This window comes from Dendronephthya gigantea, unplaced genomic scaffold, assembly GCF_004324835.1.
Source record: "Dendronephthya gigantea isolate DGI-Jeju-01 unplaced genomic scaffold, DenGig_1.0 000326F, whole genome shotgun sequence".
In the NCBI taxonomy this organism is placed as follows: domain Eukaryota; kingdom Metazoa; phylum Cnidaria; class Anthozoa; order Malacalcyonacea; family Nephtheidae; genus Dendronephthya; species Dendronephthya gigantea.
Window position 1 is genome coordinate 112,867 of NW_021163336.1, and position 8,687 is coordinate 121,553.

The 8,687-nt window shown below is 36.0% G+C and overlaps 1 pseudogene; it reads left to right on the forward strand.

The window, feature by feature from the left end:
- The first annotated feature begins 1,592 nt into the window (after positions 1 to 1,592).
- On the forward strand, positions 1,593 to 4,518 carry LOC114541974 (annotated as a pseudogene).
- Positions 4,519 to 8,687: the final 4,169 nt, after the last annotated feature.

The following is an 8,687-nucleotide window of genomic DNA, read 5'->3' on the forward strand; positions in this document are numbered from 1 at the left end:
CCATGTATATCACTTGCAGTCTTAAATGCCATATCAAGTGAAACCAGTGTAAACATTTGCTACGATTTCACTCTTGAAGGTAAAGTAAAACACAATATATAATTACTATCAACATATACTCAGAATCCTGGAAAGTCACGTCATTTAAATAAACAGACCTCTCTATGCAGCTATAGCTTCTGAGCTATTCGTTCATGAAAATGTGGGACAGATCAATTCTTTGCACACATCATCCACGTATCTGATGTGTGGACAAAATCAATGGAGGGGAATATCTGAAAATGTATCGCAATGTCACAACCCTCTGCACTGCACGAGAATATATGTCAGTGGAATCGAGAATTTGCAAAGATGAACTTCTTTCTATATCCGTTGACAATCCTTCAGTTTAAGCTGTACTCAATTTATTAGCATGATACGCGGCTCTGATTATTGTCCTTTTTACAGAACATTTTTAAATATAAAATATGAAAGTGATTGGTGTGTTAAGTTTAGCGCCTCAAACGATCATTAACTGATATTTTTCAAATGACCCCTTCTCTCAACTCAATTTTAATTTGCAAGGCTTTTCCATCAAATTATTTTTTGCCAAACCTAAGACTGAATATCTTAAGAAAAGTCTTAAGAAGAGAGAAAGTGGCAAAACTGCGGTATGGCCTCTCAAATGAGGAAAGAAATAAGCAAGCCTTTTTTCACATCTTTTTGACACCTGGCAAATTAGTGTCTAGTAACATTAATACCTATTCTTTAGCAGTTAAATAACCTACCTACTTACCATATGTAGGTTGGTTACCAAAGGTAAGTTACCATAGGTAGACTAACATACCTACCATATTAACCATACCTACTATACCTACCCTACCTACCATACCTACAATACCTACCATACCTACCATACTTACCATACCTACCATACCTACTATACCTGCCATACCTACCATACCCACCATACTTACCATACCTACCATTCCTACCATACCTACTATACCTACCATATCTACCATACATACCATACCTACCATACCTGCCATACCTGCCATACCTACCATACCTACCATAACTACCATACCTACCATACCTACCATACCTACCATACCTACCATACCTACCATACCTACCATACTGGCTCGAGACCAGTGATGATCTGAAACGTTTTAGGCTTCCTTTACGTTTCTAGAGACTTTTAGCTTTTATGGCAAACGCCAAACTGTTAAAAAGGTTTGTGTTTTAACTCCACTATCTTTAGGAGTGCGGCAATTTCGTTAAAATAATCACAAACCTTCTACATAAAACGTGCGATGTTCAGCCGAATGTTAAAAAGCAATTAGAAAAGCAGCAAATTTAGCTTTGCCGTATTATATAGCATATTTAGCTTTGTACGTGTTTCACGTTCGCCGTATGAAATTTATTGCTTGAACGATTGTACACGAAATTATTTTACGCTTTAGGATTCCGACTGAATGTAACAGTTGTTAAGACTAAAGCTAAAGCCGTTTCTGAATGGATAGATTGCGTAATGGAGTGTGCAACTGAGATATGTTGTAGATCTATCAACTTCAAGAAGAGATTGGCTTAAAAAAATGATTCAAATTGTGAAATGTTACACAACGTGGTTTACAATACATCTGAGAGATTACTGGAGAAGAACTCCTCTTATGATTATGTTTATCTTGTTAACCCACAAAAGGTATGATTCAGTGGTATAAAATCATATTTCTGTTGTAATCGTCACTTATTTAAGATTTTCACTGTAAGAAATGAACATAAACCTGACTGCTCTAGCAAGGTACAATTTTGTGGGTTGGTTTAGCGTTGTCATGATCCTTCATTGCAAACAACAAGGAATTAACATTCTTCATTACAGGGTTACAATGAAAGTTGTTTTAAAAAGACGTCCGATGAAAATGAAGGAGGTATGTATGTGCTGATGATACTAAGACTTAAAACACTGCAAAACCTCAATTAAGTAACTGAAAAATAAAAGATATTTCCCAACGAGCAGAGGTGGATAATAAGCCTTTGGTGAGTTTGATGCCTACAAATGCACTTCATTCGTTTAATTAAACTTATTCTGAACAATTTAGTCAAAGACTGCGCTGATATCTATCATAAAGGATACAACAAAGTGGAATATATAAAATTAATCCTGATGGAAAAGGAAATTTCAAAGTGGTTTGTGATATGACAACATCAGGTGGAGGATGGACTGTATTTCAACGTCGTCTTGATGGAAGTGTTGACTTCTACCGAGGATGGCAAGATTACAAACAAGGTTTTGGTAACTTGAGCGGAGAATATTGGCTTGGTCTTGACAAAATACAGAGGATGACAAATATTTTACAAAATGAACTTCGTATCGACATGGAAGATACATCTGGAAACACTGCATACGCTCATTATGATTCATTCAATGTCAGCAGCGAAAATACAAAGTACAAGTTGAATGTTGGAGGTTATCATGGTAAGCATTTTACATTAAACTGAGTCATATTTCAATTAAATAATCGGAGAGTCCAGCTCTTTTTACAATCAACTTTGCAGTGAACTATGAATCTGGGGGCGGTTGTATAAAAACGCAGAACTGACCAATCAGAGTTATGCATTTCTGAGTTAACTACTACGCGATAGATATAATTTTTAAACCATATAGTTTAAACGAGGCTACTTTGGTATTTCGGGGATTAAACCCAGAAATTTAAAGCATCTCCAATTTGAGAATTTTCAAAACTTTCAAAAATTACAAAACAAAGTGAAAACAAAAATCTCAGGACTTTATAGGGATATTCGGTAACTTACAGTCGAGGCCAGTTTTAAAGTAAACGCCGGCAGAATCGGTAAAATGTAAAAAACTGAGGAATAAAATATATTTCAATAGTGTATGTACAAGAGAGTACTATGAAATTCGAGGTTATCTGGAATACATGTAATGGAACATTAGGCTGTATAGAATTGCCCACAAACGTTTTCAGAGTCTTATACCTCATTACATTGATACGATTTATAATATTGTGAAACTCATGAATATTTAATGAAGTGTATTAGGTCACATGCACACTGTGTATACCGTAGTTTGCATATAGATATGCAAATCAATTACAAACACTAGTGGTTGTATCGGAAAAATACAGTGTGTCCCAAAAAATGTGGCACTATAGATATTATCGTATTGTTTTAATTTGTATGCCAGCGCTACGCTCAATCAACAGATGCATATAGGGTGAGTAAAAAACACTGACACCTTTGAAATTCAAATTAGCCGCATAGCGGCTGTAATTTTACAGAAGTTGCCTAAAATATCTCATTGGTATCCGAAACATATCAAATAACTGAACCCATTATTTAACCTAAAACATAAAGTTTGTTCCCCTTCGGGGTCAAAATGCATTCTAAGCTCTTTAAATAAAAAAGAACAGTTTTATCAAATCGTTTTTCTAGCACACGCGCCACGTTGAATTAGTTCGATTGGTTTAAACACTTTCGCATTAATTAACCACGTCCTGTTGATTGTACACATGGGTCTGACATGGGAATTGTCAAATTCCAGCCAAGTTCGCGGTTAATTTGAATTTCAAAGGTGTGAGTTTTTTTACTCACTCTGTACAGTGTCACTTTTTAGGGGACACACTGCACAACCAGTAGTGTTTGTAACTGATTTGCATATGTATTCAAATCTTATTGATCAATACTCCCGGCCGTGTTGTATTGAATATAATTGAACGTTACTTACTACAACTCTTTACAATGGAATTTAATTAATGAGGTGTTTCAGCCGCGCCGTCGTCGTGTTGCCGTCCTACATGCTTAATCGTGTTTATATTACGAACGACGTCGGTGTCCCCGAATTTTTTATCATTAAGTTTTAAAAAACTCTGTCACGGCGAATTTTTTTGATAAGCCAAGATAACGTTTTTGTAAATAGAAAAAATTGCCCATTACAGAATTCTTTTGAAACTTTGTTATAGATAAAGCATCATTCTATAATGTAAACGTTTAATGTAAAAAAAAATGGGGGTCACCGAACATCGCTGCGATTTAAACACCATTAAACCCTGTTTTTCGAACATTTTGAAACGTGTCTGCTTTCATGGTAACGGGCTTTAGGCACAAGTTATGAATCGATTTCCGCTCTAGATATGTTTCTTGCAAAGTATATTAACTGCGTACGATTTTGGCATTAATTGCACACCATTACTATTATTGATTTAAAGAGGCCATTCATGCATATATATTTTTACATTTTAAGGTACAGCGGGAGACTCGTTGAAAAATCATAATGGTATGGCTTTCAGCACCAAAGATTCTGACAATGATGATTCGGGAAAAAATTGTGCTGAGGATTTCAAAGGAGCCTGGTGGTATCGTAGTTGCCATCATTCCAATTTGAATGGTGTGTATCATTATGGCGCACACACATCGTACGCTGATGGAATCAACTGGCTTCATTGGAAAGATCATTATTATTCTCCGAAATCAACATCGATGAAGATACGACCACGTGAATTTGGAAAGAACAAATAAATTTGTTGAACGATAAAGAAGGTTTACGTTTACTTTATAAAGTGTGCAGTGCACTAACACGCAACTTATTAGTTTTTATGAATATTTAAATTAAATCGTGAAATAAATGACGTATATTACGTAAAGGAGATTCTTCTCCTACGCCTAGCCTAAACTGAAGTCAAAGTTAAGAAAAGTAACTAACTGTATAAAAGTGGATTTTAAGTTGTTTATTAGAATTTGCTAATTTTCATGACAGCTGTATCTTCGTTTGTCACATTACTGTATATATAAAAGAGAATAGCTACGAAGGAATTAGGAACTTATGTAATTTGAGTTCTAAAAAATAATAGACTAGGTATAGATGGGACCTAGAGTAGATGAGCTTGGGAGACTTTAAGACCACGAGGAAAAAGTTTTCTTTAAAAAAACAGTAGTGTAACGTATAACGTTTTGGGTTTTCCATATCTTTCGTGACAGATAATAGTGAAATATATGTAAGTATGATAATTATTCGGAGTATGTTTTTTTATACATATGTACGGACGGCTCGGACAGTACCTCTATTTATAGAAAGATATAAATAGTAATTTCATATTCTGTTAATTAATTCGGGTTTAACGAGAGAGCAAAGAGACAGTAATTCAGAATTGAAGAGAATTTGTAAAGTGTGAGTGTTGAAGTACGAAAATATATTGAATGTATCGAAAAATTCGGTACACATATAACGTCTCATAAACCAATACGAAATATATAAGTACAAAAACCAAAAGGTATTATGAAAGTGTGTTCAAAGCATGAATTCATTGGAAACAGTCCAGTGTTGCCTTTGAGGTGTAAATAACTTTAGTGGCCTAGCCAGGCTTGCGATCTGTCCCGCTATGCTAATATTTTGGGGTTCATTAATTGACTGCGAAGACAATAAATTTCTAAAGACATGAATAATTATAATAACTCGAAATTTACATAGCGAGACAAAATCGTCAGGCTGGCTACGCCTCTGAAAAAATTTGTTCAGAAGAAAGTGATATTTTTTAAAAAACATCGTTTCTCTGTATGAGATTCATCAGTACGCGTCCTACAAAATACAGGAAACTACATGACGAACTATATTCTGCAATTGCGATACTTTTGTGTAATTATTCAGACGGTTCTGAATATTCACCAGTGTTTGTTGAAAAATGCATGAATAGGTTTTAAAGATAAGGAGGTTTTCGTAAATTGAGCCAAAAAAGAGTAAAATTGATTATTTTTAATAATTAATTGAACGATGTAGGTGCATAAATTGATTCTAAAATGTAATATAGTTTGATCGGTGGAACAAAGTCAGTGAAAAACCTCAAAGTCAAAGAGAATAGTTGTGAGATAGTTCGTACGTATATCCTGTGATTAAACATGAACATTCACGTTTATTTTCAAAGATCGTCCGTATTGAGACGTACGATTAGACGTGCTTGTAAATTTCCGGTTATAATTTATTTAAGATGCGCGTTAATTACAAGACACCCGATTGGTCCTCATCATTATATTGGAGTAATTACGTCTGGCAAACCCTCCACCTTATTTTTAGGCACATCACGGCTGCTTGAGCAGAAATTTTCCCCTTATCCATACCAATTTTGCACGACATTATTAAGTGGTGCAATTTTTTTAACACGACGTTATTTACGAATTGTAAAAATAATTTTCCATCAGCTTTTCTGTATTTGATATGTTTAATTTATTCCGACCATGAAAGCATTCACAATTCTTCACAATTTTATTCAATCAAACTTGCTGATAAACAACGAACCAGTTCTGTCGGAATGAATCATTGCTTCTCTTCTCGATAAACACCTGAAATAAACGCGAGATTGCTACAACCCGCATCCTGCCTGACTGCTCGTTCTTGTTGCTGACGCATGCGACCATGGCGGATTTATCGAAGATTCCATTGCAATTGCGTTGTTTCCGGGACACGCGTAAATTTGTATAAAAAATTGGACACATCCATCGTAATTATCGCTACTCTGGTTTTAATAAATGAAAGTAATCACCACACAAAGATTAACTTTCACGACCCAACGTTTCGACACTCCGGTCTAGTGTCTTCATCAGGGGTGATCTGATGTTGAAACTCAGTATCTTATATACTTTCAAAATGACGTCATCAATCAATCAGATGTGAATATTCTTTTGGCAAATAGCTTGCGTCATCCCTACTTAGGGCACAAAGACTCGCATTAATAATATGCCAGGCTTCCAAACAACGCCTTTGTCTATAACGATCATTAGTAGTAATGGCTTAATTTTGAATCGTTCCACGCAATGGTATGGTTAGTTTTAGTTTTTTAAGTTTCACTTAAATTTGCTAAGAAAGGAGCAATATCTCAAGAGAATTGAGTGTGGGTTGTTGACGTTCTCGCAAATAACAGAATGCACTCAAAAAATACAAATAATATGTTACCTTAACTCAGTTTCAAGAGAAAAGACATATAGAAAGCTATCTTCCATAAAAAAAATAACTTGGAAAGAAATTATCCGAAATATATGAGTTCCAAAATGCAAAAATATAATATAAATTTTTACGAACTTTTCATGCAGGAAAAATACGCCCCATGCCAGGATAATTGGCAAAAATATAGGACTATTAGTATCTTAAAACTATGTCAAAATTACAAGGTAAAAAACAAAACTTACTCGAAAGCCAAAGCAAAGGTTTGAAGCGTACTTCTACTCACAGCGAAAAATTCATATTTACTCACATTGTAGTGGGAAAATACAGTAGTCAGATAAGGTAGATGCAGAGAAACAGATTGAAACTTTTTTGCCTTTCCCCACCTTCGTCTGGTTCCTCGTCGTTTCCTCCATTAACACAATAGCCTGTCTTTATATAAAAATATTCGGCGTTATATGAATGGGGCTTCGTAAACTTTACATAAGATGAGATGAGATGGGATGAATTTGACGTGTTGAATCTCCACTCGATATCATTTACCGCCAAGTAATCGATGAGATCATCATCGTTAGCCAATGTTGCCAGCCACTTCCTCGTTGCCTTGAAAGCTTTTGCGTTATCCCTGACGATTAAACTTGCATGGAGATCCCCTTCTCGCAACGAACTTCTTCGACGTTTTCTTGAACTCACTAGCTGTCATCTCTTTGCACAGGTCTAGATGTACAGCACTCGTGCTGGCACAAGTGAACATAGCAACACAAGCCTTCCTGGTTTTGTTCTTACTCATTTCAGTGGACTGGTTTTCTTGTTTCTACGACAGCCGTCGATGAACCGTTTTACGTAACCAGTTATTCTTAAAAGTCTCCAATAACTGGTGCTCGTGAGAAGATCCTCTCCCAAACTCGGTCACTTTTCACGTTTTCTCCGTCTTTTACCTGGCTTTCTTTCACCGTCGCATTGATATCCTCGTTTCTGGCACCTCCTGCTACTAGTACCACTTCTGCCGAACCTCTTGCTTTGACCCTCTCTATGCTAGCTTTACGTCGTTTTTGCATGTACCACAGCTCCTCTCTTTGCTTATGTTCAATCGCAGCTGCTTCTCTTTCTTTCCACTGTATTGCTTTGAGCTTCATCTGCTCATCATTGAGTCGCTGCTGAATGTATAACTCGTTCTTTAGTTTCTCTTCCACTTCCCGAACAATGATTTTTTCCATCTGCTTTTTCAACTTCGTACGAATGTCCCGAAAAGATACCAAGAAACCCTGGTGTTTCTTGCTCCCATCTTTGATATTGTCCAGATTAGTATATTTGTCCATTAAGTGTTCCCTTTTCACATCTCTTTCCTTTAGTACTCTGTTTATTAGCTTCCCAACCTGATCATCAGAATGTTTTACATCATCGATGTCGTCGGTGGTGATGAATTCCTCTGTCTCACCGATTTGTAGTTCGGGAAATACTAATTGCTTTTGAAATTTTTCCTCTGGAGCCATGTTCCCTTTGTAGGTATATTGTTCAATAAAGAAACCGCTGCCAAACACGAGAAATTTACTCAAAGGTTTGGTATCATGCCGTGGTTGCCACTTCCATGCAGTGTGGGGAATTCGCTGTGAAATTTGCCTCGCTCCCGCTCCGGCGCTCCCTGCACCACTGGATAGAAAGTTCTCTCAATCGTTCGAAATATAAACATACTTTGCATTAAAACACCAATAAAATGTTAAAATAAAATGTTAAAATGCTTGTCAAATCTCCGGAA